Source organism: Indicator indicator, chromosome 5 (genome assembly GCF_027791375.1).
Source record: "Indicator indicator isolate 239-I01 chromosome 5, UM_Iind_1.1, whole genome shotgun sequence".
In the NCBI taxonomy this organism is placed as follows: domain Eukaryota; kingdom Metazoa; phylum Chordata; class Aves; order Piciformes; family Indicatoridae; genus Indicator; species Indicator indicator.
The window spans coordinates 27,953,962-27,972,770 of NC_072014.1; positions in this window are offsets into that span (position 1 = coordinate 27,953,962).

Sequence of the window (18,809 nt, forward strand, 5' to 3'; positions counted from 1 at the left end):
CACCTTGATTTTTTTTATTCTTTTTTTTATAATGGTAAAAGGGAGTTAAGGGATTTCTACAGATCTCTTTCACCCAGAAGAAAAACCATTTTTCTTTTGCACTTTTTTCTTTTGCACTTTTTTTTAAATATGTGCAAAGTTTAAAATATATTTGCATTTAGAGACAGCCAGGGAAAAAACATAAAACTCAACCTGAAATTATTATTCTTTTTATGATATTCTTTCTATGATGAACCAGCATAAACTAACCTTTAACTGTGGTGGATGGTTGACGATGACCTCTAAAGTATCTTGTCCGGAGGCTTCAAAGTGGAGTGATAAATATTCAGTAGCATCTACAGCAAGTCAAAAGTGAATATTCATACATCTTTTGACAAGGGGTGGAGGTGGCTTTTCCTGTAATTTTGTTAGGAATTTTTGTTGCAATAGCATTTTGGAAGGAAGAGGTAATTAAAGAGATTGGATTAGTTTTAGGGGTTGTATTTTGCTGATTTTTTTTATCACCCCACATAGCATTGTTCCAGTTGAGTGTGGCTTCTTGAAGCATAGCTTTATATGTATAAAATGAATTAACTGAACTTGTGTCTTTGTCTTTTGTGTCTAGGTATTTAGTTCTGTATTTCACTTCTATAGTGATTTCCCATTGCTTCTGATCCAAAGCCCCTGATGGGAGAGAAGGTCATGACTCTAGTGAAGACTTTTTTGGACAATATATTTTTTATGGTAAATTTGGAAATTGTTTCCTATAAAAGGTGTAGCTATATATGAATGGCCCCATGATATTAAGTCCAGAAATTTCTGATGGGTAAACTCGTCATCCCTCAGACGGGTCAGAGAAACTAGCACTGCAAATATTAACTTCTTACAAATGCTTTACTAGTTAATGGTTTCATATCCTGGGCAGACAAACATACAAAGACTTTTTTTTTTACTTAATTTTATTTTTATATTTCTCTTTGTCCTGGGTATGCATAGTATTGCCATTAATATGCACTTCTCTAAGAGGATATTTCTATGTGCAAATCACACATTTATTGATACAAATGCAAAAGGCTGGTAGAGGATATTTTGTCCCTCATTGAAATGCTAATTTAAAATTTACCAAGTGTTTCTGTAAAAAGAAGTGGTTTGGAATTTGGAGGCCTTTCTCTCCTCTAAAGGGACTGCAGTTAAAGGACATCTCCTTAATTGCAGTTTGAGATAACATTCTCCAAGTGCTAGGTACAGGGCATCCAGGATAACACAGAGCTATTAGCAGGTGGCTGGGCCAGCTGGAATAGAATTGCCACCTGCTACAACATTCACCATTAATTAACTAACTCATCATTAATTGCATGGTCTTCTAACTATGATCATGCGCAATATCTGTATACTATCTAATAAAATCTTTGCATCAGAATGATAAATCTGAACTCTCAGGGAGACTAGTTGTGGCTAATGCCACAGACATCAGATGCATATTCAGAAAGAAGCAAAAATCCTGGAAGCCCTGTGTTCGTAGAGCCAGATCTCAAGCTATTTTATTTGGGCACAGAACCAAGTCAACCGCCCTTTGGAACTGGTGGGACAACCTCAGTTTTTCTTTCTGAGAATCCCAGTTTTGAGGGCTATGTTTCACCCAGCCACGTGGTATGTACTTGAGTCAGAAGGTGATTATCAACAAGAGGAGGAATTCTATGTTCTGTAGCTCTCTACTGTAAATACTAGCCAAAAGCAGCTTTGTCAGTAACCTAGGAGCTTCGCTCTTTGGCTTCCATCAAATGACCAGGTGTTTGTTTTTTTCTTCTGTGACCTATAGGCCAGAAAATCAGAGTTCTCCTGTGTTTGCAAAGTCTTGGTCATTTTGCAGAGCAACATGTCTCCAAGAAGCAAGGCCTGAATTACACGAAGAACAGGCAGGGTTTTGAACGTGGAAAATAACTTATTGAAGTTGGTTTGGGAAATTATTGATTTCTAGTGCAGCTACTTTAATTCCACCTAAAAAGTAGGCTATCTACTTCTTAAATATTTTTCAATGGAAGGACTGGGAGATCTTCAGAAATCCAACTGATGAAGCAGCATTACTGAAGAGAGAATTCGTGATGCATTTATGCTGCCTGAAATAACCATTTTTTGCATTTTAGCTTTGAAAAGAAAGTCCAGTCAGTGCTCAGCTACCATATGATTAGCAGAGACTGCTTCTATGCAGCACCTCTGAAAGAGAAAACCAAGAGAAGGGAATTTTCTCCATCATGCCTGTTTACACATTTAAATCTTTATTACAGATACTGTTAAAAGTATCTCTGCTAAAGTAAACCACCAGCGTAGTCCAATAAGTTTGGATGTTTTAAGACCATGGAGTTTTTTGCACTGTGTCTGTGTGATGTAAAGTTAGCGTTTTCAGTTTCAGTTCTGCTCACTTTGTAAATCAAGCTCAACAGCAAAAATTTGAGAATACAATTAATTTAGTTTTAAATTTTTGACATAATAAAAAATCCCACAAAACAAAGAGAGGAAAATGAAACATAGATGTGAAAAGATTTTTTTTTTAAGTATCAAAAAGTACAAGATAATTATAAAAAGCACAAACTGAGTAGCAAACCCTCACAAGTTTAGGACAGAGTGAGAAATCCTGTATGAAAATATAAAATTCATGTTTACTTAATCAGTCTTTAATCCTACAAAGGACGGTGTTGCTCATCTCAGGACTAGTTAGAAAGAACAGAAAAACAGTTGTGTTGTCCAGCAGTATTTTAGTGTAGATTTCCACGCCTTTACCTTGTGATATCAGTCAACAAACTTTGCCTTGCAACCTACTGAGGTGGTTCAAAGTCCCTGAGCACAGGAGTAAGGGAACAAAATAATTACACCGATTTGGAAAGGGAATAGCTGTTCAGACAAAAAGCTGTTCAGAAAACATTGGCCCATTCCTTTTTCACTAAAAATGAGGAGGTTTTCTGTCTCAGGAATGTGCAGCTTTCTTTGTAAGAGCAGCAACAATAGAGAGAACATGCTTAACAGACAAGGAAGCCTGAAAGCTGGGGGGTGTGTGGGTTTTGGTTTTATTTTGGTTTCATTTGGTTTAAAATTAGTGCTCTTTTCATGAAAGAAAAATGAAAAATAATAATAATTTAAAAAATATAGTGCATGGAATAGCATTAGGTTGTTTTCCCTTGTTGGGTTTGAATGACATGTCTCGGTCATAAAGAGGAAGGTAGTGCAGATATGTTCCAGAGAAAAAATTTTTATTCTTACACTACAATTCCTTGGTATTTCTAGAGTGAAATCATAGCAGCTTTGTATAATTTTAAAAAGTAATGGGAAAAAATAATCTTAATTATATTTTTTTTCCCCCAAAATATCAGAATAATTTTAGAATGGGCAATCTCTTTTGATAGCAAACTCTTACAACTCAGATCTCACCATGCATATAGAAGGGTCAGGGGGAAGAGGGCTTTAATTATTTGACTTTGAGAACTTTTACTGATAATTTTTTAAAATTAACTATTCTGAGGAATAATTTGAAGGTCTTTTTGTCTGTATTTTCTTCCATTTAAAAGAAACCTCCTTTTTCTCTTCCCCAAGGTCCATGCAGCACCTAGGAGGTAGCACATTTAGCACACATTGTGTTTATTGTAAAGATGCAACATTGCAATGCATTGCAAAGGACTTCCTTGTATCATCATTAAGTCTTGAAGATTCCTCTTGTCCTTTAACACACTTGGAGCTTTTTACTTCTCACCAAGCATATAAAATTATAAGATAAAATGTTAATAGAAAAATAGAAGTTGTATAGAAAACATAGGAATAATTTATTCCATTAATTAGAGTGATATGCTCTGCAATTGCTCAAAATAAGTAGACATGCAAGTTATTCTATCACTTAATAAATTACCATAAAGTCTACTCTAAATCTAGTATCTTTCAGTTCCTCTAAGATGATGAATATTCTGATATCAATGCCTTGATCCTCTAATAACTTCCACACAACAAACTTCACTTTGGCATAAACACAAACTACAACAAAGTTAATAGGAGATGTTTTTCCATACCAATTAAATTTGTCCTTGAGGACCAGACAGTCAACAGATATGAGATTGTGTGGTACCGTATACTGTCCTAGGATATTATATAAGATTAAAGCCTATGATGACATGCTGTGGTTCACACCCAGCCAGCAGCTAAACTCCGTGTAGCCACTCACATGGCCAATCCTGGCACCAGTGGAAGAAGGAAAAGTGGGAGCAAAATAAAAAACCCCTGTGGGCTGAGATAAGGAAAGTTTAGTAGAACAACACAAAGAACAAATTAAAAACAGAAGTAACACTAATACTAATGAAGTGATGTGTAAAAGGAGCAATATAAACCACAACCCTCTCACCCCACACGACTGCCCCTGCCTGTGCCGTACCTCCCTTTATGCAGTGGGCATGACACCAGTATGGTACAGAATACCCCTTTAGCTGGTTTCAGCTCCCTATCCTCCTAACCTCTTCTGAGAAAACTAACCTCATCCTAGCTAAAACTAGAATGTGATATAAATGGAATCTAAGTTAAAATAATTATTTTATCTTTCTAGGACAGGCTGATACATGATTATTTCCGTGAACACTTCCTAAAATTAATTTCAGAAGTTTCATTCGGAACCTTTGTTTCAATAGAAAAGGACATTGCAAAAGACCTTGCTTAGATATTTTTCTTCAAAATATTTAGCATCTGAAAATTAATTTTTCATAATACATTTTTTAAAAATCTCCACTATCGTACTTTTCAGAAAACAAGTATTTAAAAATTATTTATTTTGATATATTAAATTACAAGAAGAGATTTTATTCTGTTTTACACAACTTTCTTTAATAGTTTTATATACAATAACAGAGGGCTTTGTAGTCATTAAACATCTATTTGGTGTATCATGTCTTTAAGCTGTCTGTCAGTATTATATGGGAAAAGTAATTCTACACAGGAGCTATTTTAAAGCTCATTCCTCTTTCAAATGTCCTATTTTATCAGACAGCTTTTATCAAACCACATTTTCTCCCAGATCCCTGGAATTTTATTAACTTTCTTGCCAACTTGGCATGAAAATAAATTTTAAAACACTGAGATTTTCATGAGAAAGCAGGAGGGTTGTTGGGAGGTTGTGTGTCTGTTTATTTTGAGGTTTCTTTGTTTGTTACTGTTGTTTTGGTTTTTTAATCATCTGTTTTTTTTTTCTGCAAAGCTACATACTTTCACAAGCCTGATTGAAACCATATAATCTCACAAAGTCAGTTTGGTGGTTAGTGTGAAAAAAAACACTTTTATGCCCAAAGAGCCAGTCTCAAACAGCACAGAGGAAGGCCTTATGCAACCTACAGAGGCAATGAATAAGTGGGTCTTTTCAGGTCCTTCTGAGCTCAGGTTTTCTCAGCATTCTCCTATTCCTGGATGGTGACAAGCTCAAGCCTGATCTCTTCTGAGATTTGAGCATCTAGGTCAGAAGAAAATTTTTTAAGTCTTTAAATAACATAAATAAATGAACATGTGACTCAACAACACTGGTGTTAAATGTTGGCTCAGCTATTTATTAATTCAAAGTACTTTAACACCTTGTGATCTTATTAGTGTAAGCTGATTGCTTTCTTGATTCAAAACCTATAACCATTCAATCAAACAAGCTAGGACTGCAGCAATGATTGGACTTAAATCCAGATGCTGCAGACTAGACATTATTTTTATGCTTCATGCCTTCCTAGCAATAGTGGTAGTTAATATCCATGTTTCTCAAAGTCCTGAAATATGTTTTAGCAATCGATAATATCTCAATATTTTCACACAAAATTTTTGTGATAAAAATATCATCTTCTTCAGTCACTTGTCACACTCAGTTGTCCTTACATAATTTATGAATGTGGCATCATATTTAAGATGCATAAGTATTTAGAAATACTTTTATATAGCACGTTCTCTTGTGTCAGTTGAATCAAGTAAACTGATTCTGACTACATCTGAACTTTTCAGAGAAAACATTTCCTGAAAAAAATAGGATTCAGCAACCACTACCATCTGTATTGTTACTAATGTTTTTCACTGAACTAATATTATCTGCATAATAGTAAGTACTTGTCTGTGAAGCAATACTGAGGACAGGTCTTTGAAATAAAGTAAATCTGCTCATTTTGAAGTGGAATGCTAACTTCAGTTAAGACTGTGAATGATGCTATCACCAAGGCTGAAAGCCATTTTAAGTCGATTTAGCAGAATTTACTCTGGAAGTCAACAAAATTGAATTGAGTGGAATTTGGACTTTTTTTTTTTTTCTTTTTTATCTGGATGGACCTGTAAGGAACAGATCTCAGTGATGGTGCCTAATTAGATGTTCTATAATTTAAATGGACAAAACAAATAGAAAGCAAAATACAGAGGTGGGGCAATCTGTCCTGCTAGTGCTAGAATTCAAGAACGTTTTGTGTCCTTACCCTCCATTCTTCTGGGGCGCAACATAGAAACCATACAGAGGGAGGTGACCTTCCTGGCTAGACTGTAAAGCTTTCCCTTTGCTGTGTGCTTGGATGACAGCTGTGCACCTATCTCTTCCCGTAAATTCTGAGAGTGGTTGATTCTAATTCACTTAATAAATCAATGAAACAAGCTTTCTGAGACACGAGCTTCCTGCTTTAGAAGCAGATTGAACACCAGCAGAGCAGTTAAGCAAAGATGCTCTGTATAAAAAGTGAGATGGGATCAAAATGTATCTGCTGCAGGAAGACAATAAGTAGGGGGCTAAATCTTCTATAAAGCTGATGGATAAGGGGCAGATACAGATAAAAAACATCATGACTGTGAATGTTCTTTCTGGACAGGATAAGAAGCCAGGGAGTTGTGTATTGATTACTGAGTGTATAGGAGTACTGAGTGATACATAGTGCACCCCCACCACCATTGAAACAGCAGCAGAAATTCCATGGGATTTCTGAGTTAAAGCCAAAATATTGGTGAACTTTTTTCTAGGAAGGAGAATTTTTCTAGTTTGTGTGTGTGTGCGTATATATATTTGTGTGTGTGTGTGTGTGTATATATATATATATATATATATATATATACACACACACACATATATACGTGTGTGTGTGTGTATGTATATATAAAACACATGTATCTTCTGGAAATTCAAAGTCGATCTGAAACAACAGTATCGTAACTCAAGTTTTCTTTTTTTTCCCTTTCTGCCGTATTTCCCTTCAGGTTTCCTTCCCCACATAGCCCATTGATCTAGTCTGTCTAGATCCATCTGCAGAGCCTCCCTGCTCTCAAGCAGATTAACAGTTCCACCCAACTTGGTGCCATCTGCAAGCTTACTAAGGGTGTGCTCTATTCCCTCATCCAGATCATTGATAACAATGCAAACAGAACTGGCCCCAGTACTGAGTCCTGTAGAACACCTGTCATTACCAAATGGATTTCATTTCATTCACCACAACTCTTTGGGCCCATCCTCTAGTGAAGTTTTTACCCAGTAAGGTATATGCCCATCCAGGCCATGAGCCACCAGTTTATTGAGGGGAATAATGCTGTGGGAAAATGTGCCAAATGCTTTACTAAAGTCCAGATAGATAACATCCACAGCCTTTTCCTCATCCACAAAGCAGGTGATGATGTTTTAGAAGATTAGGTTAGTCAAGCATGACCTGCCTCTCAGTGGGTCTGATTATCTGGTTGTGCGGTGTGATGATATTCAGGATGATCTGACTCATCAGCTTCCCCAGCACAGAAGTTAAACTAGCAGGTCTGTAGTTTCCCAGATCTTCTTTCTGATTATCCTTGTGGATGGGTTTCACATCAGCTAACTTCTAGTTTGCTGGGACCTCCCTGCTCAGCCACAACTGCTGAAAAATGGTGGAAAGTGGCTTGTTGAGTACCTTGGCCAGCTCTCAGAAATCTTGGGTGGAAAAGTCATTCTTCACACCACAATTGTTTAAAGGCTAAAAAAATGCTAATAATGTTAGAGTTTGGAATTAATTCCAGTTCAATTCACATAAATATGTAGACAGAAATAAGTCACAATGACAGAGATTTAACTATTGGAAGAAACTACTGGAGGAAATTACAGATTTTGCAGATTTGGAGTCTGCAGAACATGTTTGTTAATGGGTTTTTTGATTATCTGTTCTATAAACCTGTTTTGTTCTACAGTAAATGAATGTTACAGTGTACTGGAAGTAGAAAGTTTTGGAAAGGAATCTGTTAGGTGCAATCAAATAAACCATGGCAGCAGTAGGCAAGTAGTTGGCAGCAAACAAGAATGTTGTCGTTCTTCCAACCCCTTTGTTTGCAGCCCAAATACTCTTGTACCCCATAATCTGCCCATAAATTATTTGGGCAGAAAAGTGATTAGGTGGAGGAAAATGAAAGTAGATGCAGGACTAGGATACAGCAGTGGGTGGGCTGAGCTGTATTCAATGCAAGATAGGTTCAGGGGGAAGAGTAATTTTGTGTGTACCTGCAGAAACTGTGCAGGAAAACAGCTGGGTAATGTTACAGGGGGCCTGAAGTACTATGTAGCATGTGTCAAAATATTTGGTTTAGTTGTTTTAGGATTTTTGTTTCTAAGCAAAGCTAGCAACCATCCTTCAATCAAAGACTGGATGTCTCAGCAAAAATGAGTTTTAGTTAAATATCAGGTCCCTTTTTTTATCTTTTTGGCTCAGTGTAGCAGTAAAATGTAACATTCTCTGGCATGTTAGATGGGAAGAAAAACTAGATTAACTAATGATCCCTTTTCAGATCTATGAATCTATTACTAGAGTCTATTATCAAGATTAAGTGTTTGTTTGTCTTCCTTTTCTCTCGCACAGTGAGAACAGCAAAGGTAATATTCATTGTGTTCAGACTGCCAAGAAAAAAGTGATATAGAACTGCAATTTTAATCATCTTTTAATTTCCTTATCCCAGCCTTTCTGGAACAGTGTCTTACTATTATTACAGTTAATGTTGTTCTGCATAAAAGATGCATAGCTGCAACTAGAGTTCAGGAAACTGTAAGAGCAAAACTTGTCCAGTGATTAATGCATATGTGGCATTTAGGCTGGCACATTTTTATAACCTGTCTAAGTGGCAATGACACTGGTGGATAGCAAGCTCTCAAAGAGTCATAGAAGATGATTATAGATAGGGTTGCCATTGGTTACAACGATGAAAGTAACTGATTAATGACTTGCAACAGTAGAGAAAGACCAGAGATTAAAGTTGGCAAAGCAGTCAGCCTGTGCTGATGGAAGACAGATGGTTTCAGAAGAGGAGATGATTTTTGTAACCTGAAGAAATAAATGAATGAGTATGTGCAACAGCAAAATCAGATTGATTTAGGTTTTCAGTGTTATTGAGTGGATCTAAAGAAAGAAAAATTAAGATAATACAAACAAATGTTTCTTATTTCAGAAATGGCACTTTCTGAAAGTTCAACTGGTACCCATATAAATCAAATGGTCAACTTGGTGCAAATCAGTGTAATTCAGTGGGATAATGTTGGCATTTCAGAATCTGTCTGAAACTTCAGGACTTCTTTTGCATTGACATCCTGTTTTGCTACTCTCCAGCTGAAATCAGCATCCACAAAAGCTGTTCTCTGAAGGAATTGTAAAGCCTGAATAGCATACCACGGCACCAGTTATCTAGTTTGTGATTTTATCATTACACTGCAATATTCACTGTATTTTCTTGGCACCCACTATAAGCAAGCAAATTTCTCCCTGTTGCTCATTCAAGAAAGTTCAGGTTTTATCTTCCTGACAGTTAATGTTTGGCTGCTTCCCTGGCTAAGACTAAAGAGAGTTTCAATAACTTCTCTGCCCTGGGGGGCAATTTTCTGATCGATCGTGAATAACAACTTTCTCAAACTAATCATGTTTATGATTTCATTTCTACCTAGTCAGAAATAAATGCTTATAGAAAGACAATTAATAAATCTTGCTCTGTTCCAGGTAGCTTATGGTATTATTTTCTATTGCTACAAATTCAGAGGACATAATTGTTTTCATCTTTGAAAAGTAAGGCCCTGGAGATTTCAAGGAAGGGCTAAAATGAAATAATTGCTTTGTTAAGAAAGTAATGTGTCAGGGACAATCTTGTCAATTATCCTACAGTCTTTAGCCTCTCAATATCAAAAGAAATTATAGAAAAGGTGAGGAAAATCAAACATGCTGGAAGTCCTTTGACTTCCCTATATCTAACTTTAGCCAAAGTAAATTATTGACCATGTGCTAGGCTTGCCTTCTGATAACAGCAGATGATGAAAGTCAGGACTGTTATTGCCCCTTCAACTGTGGTTGTTCCTTCAACTTTTGCACAGCTACTGAAGCTCTCTGTCACTGGCAGATGTAAAACAATTCCATTTTATTTATAAATCTTGAAATGCTTAGAAGCCTGTTTAGTTAAGAAACAAAGACCAGTTGTGGCAGTTTAGGCTGGGTGCCCCCCTGCCTCTGCTGCATGAGATACACCTCTGGTGTCCTGGGTGCCCACCCACAGGGGTGGACACAGGAAACGACGTATTTCTACCCATAAGTCCTGCACCCTATAAGGCCATCTGCAAAGTCATTCTCTTCCTCTTTCTTCCCTCTCTGCTCCCACGGGAGATGTCCTCTCTTATCGGGTAATGCCAGGGGAGTATCCTCAAGGCCTCTTAGGCCTGTCTAGGCCTAATGCCAGGAGGAGAATGGAGGGGGGGGCAGTCTCAGACCTGGCCAGCCTGAGACTTGCCTAGCAGTGGGAGGGGGAAGAAAGAGCCCTGGGGGATTTGGGTTTACCCTCAGGTGGGAAGAAAGGAAGGATTGGGAAGCCTTTGGGAATTCTGTGAGGGGTTCTGTACGCTTTGGGATACTCTTTGTCACTATGCTTTGTAGTTTGTAGTTTTTTTTGTAGCTTCACCAATTGCTTTTCCATTTAAACTTTCCATCACTCTCCAATCCGTTTGTGTGAGTCTCATTCTTTTGTCCCTTTCGGGGCAAGAGAGGATCTGTCTGGCCCCAAACCAGCACACCAGTGTGATTAAAAAGACTGCCATTTGAAGTGAGCATGATTTTTTATTTCATTTTCTAAAATATTACCACTTGCTCTGCTTTTCTACACGTAAGGATTGTGATAAATATTAACTCTAGTCATCTCCTACTGAATCTATACATGCTCAATACCTGTTTGTAACCTCTGGTATTTGAATAAGGGTTATTTGGTTTTCCATCTGACCTAACAATTTTTTTGCTTTTCCACATGTTTTCACTCGTATAGACAGAAATAGTTAACTCATAAAACTTATACTGACTTTTAATGATGGAGGTCTTTAGAGGAGGAAAAAAAAAATAAACATATGCCTAATTGTAAAAGCAGTGACAACTCTGACTAAATCCAGGAGTTTGCAGCTGCAAGATGGTATCAAGCCATCTGTTTTGTGTATGCTCCAGAGACTGTATTGTGCACCAATACTTGGTTTGGTTTTGTTTGTTGTTGTGATGCTTTTTGTTTTGTTTGTTTTGTTTTGGGGGGGTGGGAGGGGTGGGTGGGGTTGTTTGTGTTGGGTTGTTTTTTTTTTTTCATTTACCAGAGCCCATGTACCATCCTGACAGTGAAACTGTGGCTAAGTGGGTTAAAAGATAGAATCACTACAAGTATGAAGAGTTTTATTGGTCTCCAGTTGATAGACCCAGAGTTACAGTAAGCACACATCTATGTCTGAATTTCTTTTGATGATCAAGACAAGAAGACACTGCAGGAGAGTATGGTAAAAGTAGTATAATTTTTTAGTGCTAAACTGTGTTGATTATATTTATCCAGAGAGAAGCTGAAGAAGAAATACAGTGACCCATGTTAAAAGAAGCAGTTGCATTTTGCCACTGAAAATGCACTGATATCTCTGTGCTTTGGAGTAAAATCAGGGATGTGCTTTTCACACTGTGCAAAATTGGTTGATGTATGCTCCACAATTCCCCAGGGTTTTAGCAAGTAAAATCCACAAAGACACCATGTTTCAGTAGAAGCAGTGAGAGGGCTGCAGTCCCCAGGGATGCTGCAAACCATGGTGGACACAGACTTGTGCATCCTGAATGCAGCGCACATCTCTCGCTATGGTGCATATTTCAGTGGGTGATGAAAACAGGAAGGTGAGAGGAAGAAAGTGGTGAGATCAGGATTTGGGGTTTATGGCATGGGTTTGAAGAAGGAATGGCTGAGATTCATTACCATCATTCTCCTTTTTCCTCTTTGGACCTTCATCCAAGATTTAGATTTCCATTTGTCCAAAGTGGTTAAATACCTAGCAATGCATCATCTGCCTCCAGTACTACTTTTGTACATCGACAGTTCTCCAAGCACATGCATATTAGTTCTGTGCAGGTCTGACAGTTCATGAAAATGTGGGAGGATTGCCTTCATTTGAACTCTTTGGTTGATTTACATATGTGCAATCAATCTGGTATTACCCAAAGACAATGGCATTATTGTGTTTGCAGATCTGTGTCCATTGCATTTCTATTCAGGAAATTCTAAGAAGACACCACTTCAAAAAGTGCATTTCACAGTTCATCCAGTCCTATCCTTTATAAGAGTGTTCATGCTCTGACAAATGTCTGGTTTGAAAGCAAAACCCTCAAAAAAAAAATCCCCTTGCAATCCATAAATGATGGTTCAAGCTTGCCATAAATCGTAAAAGCAATGAAGCCACTAGTTTCTGATGGAAAGAACCTTTCATGATCAGCCAGCAGAAAGGATTTTCTGTAGATATCTACATGAAATTTTCTTTAGATAAGAAAAATTTCTTTGATCTAATTCTGAGCTCCTCCTAGTGGGTGATTTTACAACGCTGCTCCAATGTGAATATGAAAAAAAATATAAACGAGACATCGGGAGAGGTAATTTCATTAAAAAATAAATAAAAAATCCTATGGCAGCAGTTACTTGCTGTACAGATTACAGTCTATGTCAGATTTTTACTTTTAGAGGTTCTTTGCTTTCTCTGGGGTTCAGGGAAGGCTATCCTGTTGCAGTTCAGGTCATTTCATCGTAGTAGCTACTTCATCAGCAGGTTTTGTGATGAATATTTTGGGAATCTTTCATCCTTGTTCAGACTACTTTCTTTTTTTGTTTGGTGTGTTTTTTTTGTTTTTTTGTTTTTTTTTTTTTTGTGAAAGAGCTACCTTGCATATCAAGCAGTTATTTTTTTGCATAAATAAGAATGATGCCAAAAAATTAGTGGTTAAAGCAGGATTCAGAACACTCACAGAGATATCTTTTGAAAGTGTCTGCATACTTGTCTCCTTGTAACTCTTCTTTCTCATTTGAACATTTTACAAGATAGTGCTGTGCAATATAATAACAAAGATAGCAATTTTAATCTGACTGGAGTAGCAGGCAGAGATGAAAGGTCTGTCCTACCAAGATACCAAATGGAAAGCATGTGGCCAGTCTAACCTGTCTTTCTTTTTTCTTTTCTAATGATGTTAGTTGATGTCTGCAATACCATCATACTCATTGATGCTAGTGTCTACCTCTGAAAACTTCAACAAGCAGGATTTGCAGTCATCCAGACCAAAGATAAGACTGGCTGTCAATACAATCTTTAGATGTATGGGTTTAACTGTTACAAACTCAAGGCTGTTGGTCCTTTGCTAGTCAACATATTAACACCAACTGTATACATTAGGTGCTGTTAGCAAAATAATTAGAACTTGAGATGTAGAGCTCTTCCAAGAGGAAGTTATTTATGTAACTAATCTTTGCAATTTTGCCTTGTTGTTTGAGAGAGCATAGTCTCAATAAATAACAGAGGTAAAGTTCTAGGCTTACATTCAGTCAGGTGTCATTTGAAGGAATTGAAAAGTGCTTGTTTCAAATTCAGATTCAAAATAAGATTCAGTGTCTGACATATTTCAGTCAAAGCAAGATTTATTGTCTTTATTTAAGACAGTAAGTTCTGGAAAACTTTGGATGCAACTGAACTTAGAAGATCACAATGAATTTGTCAGTGAATTGCAATATTCTAAAGGGGCCACTTCTCTTCTGACTGCAAGTCTTTAAGGGTATATGTACAAAATAAAGTCATTGGCATGGATTAAGTGCCAATTTTACCTTTTATTAAGAAGCTTTTCTGACATATGAGGGAAATTTGAATAAGCTTTTTCAGTTTAATTCAAGACTCATATGGCTGGGATGCTGACTGAGACCAGATCAAAGCATTTGCAGATAGCTTATCACAGAAGACCCTAGCATCAAAATGACTTCTGGTGATTAAATCAGACTTGATCAATTTAAACTTTTCTTCCTCAGAAGAGGATTTTCTATACGCAACAACTGTTGCGTGACTCTTATAAGTCATATTCTTTCCAGTTAAACTTATTTTTTGAAGCAGCCAAAGACAAAAGCAGTCATAATTAGCCAACTGGATATCTCTAATACCCTGACATACTCTGTTTTCCTTCATTTGAATTCTTCCCATCTACTCTCCCCACCTCTGGCTCATGTTGTTCTACCAGAGCTTTTGTTAATGTTACTGAGACTCAGCACAGTCGGTCTCGCCTTGCTGCCCTGAAGACAGCTGGCATTGAGTGCAATTATCAGGCACCAGTTTGACCCTCAGCAAATAACTGAAGTAAACTCTTGCCAGAACTTTGCCATGCCTCTGGCCAGAAATATTTTGTCTCTGACTGTTGCTTTTGATCACTGGTAAACCTAGAAAACACAGCTTTGTAGGGCTATGGGACCATGTGCTATGTATCAGAGGGGGGGCAGAGAGAAGGGACTATTCTATTTTTCCCAGTATATTTCTTGTAAAACTTTTTTGAAAAAGAGCAAATTGCTGGAAATTCAGACTTTAGATGCTTAATTAATTACTATGGGAAAATTTAGGTAGGGATTACCTCTGAAGGCTATGTTGTTCACCCTGTTTCAGCTTAAAGCAAGTCTAGATAGGTCATGTTGCTCAGGGCTTTATGCATTTGAGTTCAGGCTGTCTCAAAAAATAAACTGTGTTTAATGACAGATGTTGGGTTTGATTTTCCTTGGTTTTTTGCTTCCTGTAATACTTACCACCTGTACAAGAGTGGCTATAAATGCTTCAGGGTGGAAAGGCATTTTGTAAAGGCATAAAATTACTGCACTTAACCAAATCCTCTAATCTTCCCTCAGCCTTACAGTTTAGACACATCTACAGCATTTGACCACTGTAAGCTCTTCAGGAGAAGCATAGTCTAAAGAGTTCATATTGAAAAATTCCTTTTTTTTTTTTGTTTTGATAAAATTCTTCTCTGAGGAGTTGGTGGTGGCCTTTTGACCTGAAAATGTCTTCTGCTTCCATTTTAAAACCTATAATCTTTCTTCTAAGAAGCCCAGCTGTAAGGCATCTGCTTTCTCAGATAAAGAATCTGCCATTTCCTTACACTGTTTCTCTGTCCAGAAGGTTTCTAATCATACTGGTGATGTCAATGTAATTCCCTCTGAAAGTCTCAAATTCTAGAGATTTGTGGTAAGCAGAGACAAGATGAAACAGAGATCACACTAAAACAGATCATATTGTGCCATGGTTCAGGCTTATCAGAAAGCACTTTTGCAGTTTTTAGAGCACATCTTTAAGACAGTTAATCCATTGGGAAGATGTTAGTTTTCTCTTTGATACTAGTAAGAATTAAAGTAGCTAAGCATCTTCCAGGATGAAACCTGTGCAAAATTATCTCTCATATTGCTCTTATAATGAGTTACTCTTGTTAACTTTAAAAGAAAGCTCTTGATTTTATTTTTTTCCTTTTTTTTTTTTTTACTTTATGCATATAAAGAATAACGGTGAATGGTTTCAGGGATGCCTGTATAATAAAACAGTATTTCCACTTAGATTTAAATTAAGATATATAAATAGAATTCAACATCAAAAAAAGGCACATTGAGAAAATCTAGGCTCCCCTTTTGAATGACAAATACTTTGTTCATCTTTCCTTTTTGGAACTAAAATTAACATTTCACATGTTCTATCTGAAGACATGATTCAGAAGCAGCACAATTTCTCCTCTTTCAGATATTTGCATGAATTTCTGCCTTCGCTCTTGCTACTGGTCCATATATAGTGTGCAGTCTAAAGCAGTGGGTTGTGAAGTATAGGTGATGCTACAGCCTGTTCTCTGCAGACTCACTTCCCTTCTGCTGCTCCTGTGTGCTCCTCCATGTCCCTTCCCATAACTAGTTTATGTTCATAGATGGAGTATTTTCTTGTAGATTTGCTATAAATCACCATTTCACAGTTTCACCTTGTAATAAAATATATTTATATCTTGTATATTTAATATATTGGGTGGTGTATCTTCAGAAACCTCCATAACTTATTTACAAAGTATATTTACAGGTTCTGTTATTCAGTTGTGAGTAATACATTCCACATATGAAGACAGTTAAAGGATTTAGGCACAAATCTGAGAATTTCCAATACGCTCTGTCTGTCTGTCTGTCTGTCTGTCTCTGGTGTGCTCTGTCGCCAGGCTGTAGGAATGTTTACCCATTCACAGGTGCTTAATTCACTGTCTTGGTTAGGGCACGTTCTGGGGTTTGTCCCTTCAGGACACACCTACAACACTGATCCTCGAAAGAATATCAGGGTGGTGGAATGTGCGTTTTGGAGCAGCTGGAGCTGGAAGGGAGAGTCCTTTCAAAAGACAAGGGGGACAACATTTATTGGATGGATTTCACTTATTTCAGTCGATTACAGGCATACAAGCAAGAGGGAAAGTTTAACCACAGTATATCCTGCTGAGAAAACCCTGGAGGTTTTAAGATCCAGGTTTCCTCTTTTATCTGCAGCTGGAATTTTAGCCCCTTCTACAGCACCACTGGTGGTAAGAGATTGGCTCAGTTTTGCCCTGGAGCATGACAAACTATTCTCGCTGTCAGCCCAAACTTGTGTTTCCAGGTTGTCTCTCTTCCATGTACTCAGGCATGCTTGACCTTACCTAGTAAACATAATATGGCAAAAGTCATGAGGATAATGTTGCAGTCTGAAAAAAGAGTATGTGCAGTACCTCATGCTGTCATTTTTTATTATCTCAAATGTCAGGTCAGTCTTCATTAGGTAGAAGACCAAATACATCCTTTTTTCTTTCCTTGGTAGCAGTTTCTCCTAGACCCTCTTTGTTTAATATTTCTCTTTTTCCTCATCTCATGGTTCTCAGTAGCTTTCAGCCTAGTTAGTACAGAGCTATCCCCCCGTTATATGTAGCTTAGCAGGGCAAATGCATGATCCATAATTCCCAGAATTATCATGCTTAAACCTATGTCTGTATTATGTCTCTAGAAGTTCTGTGACATTATTTCCAGTAAATTTTCTTTGCATTTTTTTCCTAATTTTTTCCTTCATCTGATGACTCATGCTAAAAAGTTAGCAACGGATGTATCTTCCACGTCAACAATTTCTCTGCATTGTTTTTCCAAGTTATCAGATCCTATCTTTCAGTAATTATTTCTCTTGGTTTATTCCCTTATACTTTATTGATAACTGTAGTCTTCTAAGCACTTTGGGATGCATAAAGCAATTTGCAAAACCAATTAGCGATAAAACATGCAAAATGAAATAAAGACATCATAAAACTTTAAAGAAATTCTTAGTGGTCTAGTGACTGGAGGCATGAGACAACAGTAGGAGCTAGTTTCTTCAAAAACTACAGATTGCTACAAAACATGTCATGGACAAACTGCTGACATAGAAGTCTGTGTCAAGAAAACTCCTTTCCTACTCTTCTTTCTTTGTATTCAATCATTTATAACAATCTACTCATGGAACAATATGCTGCAGTTCAGACACCATTTGGGTGTCTACACCTGTTCCATATCAAGGCAGCTGCTTCACAGGTGAGCTTGTACAAAGGTGGAGCAGCAGTCACCTAGAAAACTGGGGGTGCTCATTACTTCCAGTGAACCCTTCCTCTGAGGTTGGGTCATGGCATGTCCTGAAATGCTGAACTGAAGCTCAGGACAGGAGGACTCACTTTCCAGCTTTACCAAGAATTAGGGATATGATGTTGCACAAATGCCCTTTATTTCCTCCCTTCTTTAGGCTTCCCATATGAACAATGGGAAGAACATCCTTTTTTCTGCAGGCCTCTGTATTTAGACCAAGACACAGGATTTTTTTCTTAATTCCTTACAAAATGGGAAAACTTGAGTTGCTGGGTTCGGCAGGTGGAGTTCCATATCTGACGGATAATGGACAGCTGAGGAGAACAGCTCAGGAGCTTGTATTTGTTAATAAAGTTGTTGGCTCTGGGATGATGATAATTACTTCTGCTGTTTCCCTGGTCAAACCATAGTTTTTGTGGCTTCAAGCTACGTTGATCTACAATAAATTTGGAGTGTGAAGTGTTTGCATTTGCTAGATTTGCATAACGGTGTCTTACTTTTCCAGTTCCTCATGAAGGATTTCTGTTTGTGGTAGATATGTAGAAAGTCCCCCAGGCTGATATAATAATTTATCCAGATGTCCTTCCTGGCACCTGCAAGCCTCTTCATCCCTCTTCTGATGCTTTACTAGAAGACTGTCTAACTAAATACAGGAAATGACTGTGTTATTGTCACATGTTGACTAAACTTCAGTTACCAAAATAAAGGATTACTGTTCTCCCAGGCCTCAGTGTAAAAGAATCTTGCCCTAATATATGCATTTAAGAAAATTCCTTACCTGAACAATTTGTCCAATCAGTTTTTAATTTTTTACTGTGTTTAATTAGTTGTTATTTCATATCTATCCTGAATGGCTTGAGAATCCAAAGCAATCATTCTCAATATCACAGCATATGGCTAGTTACTTTTTGAGTAAATACTTACAATTT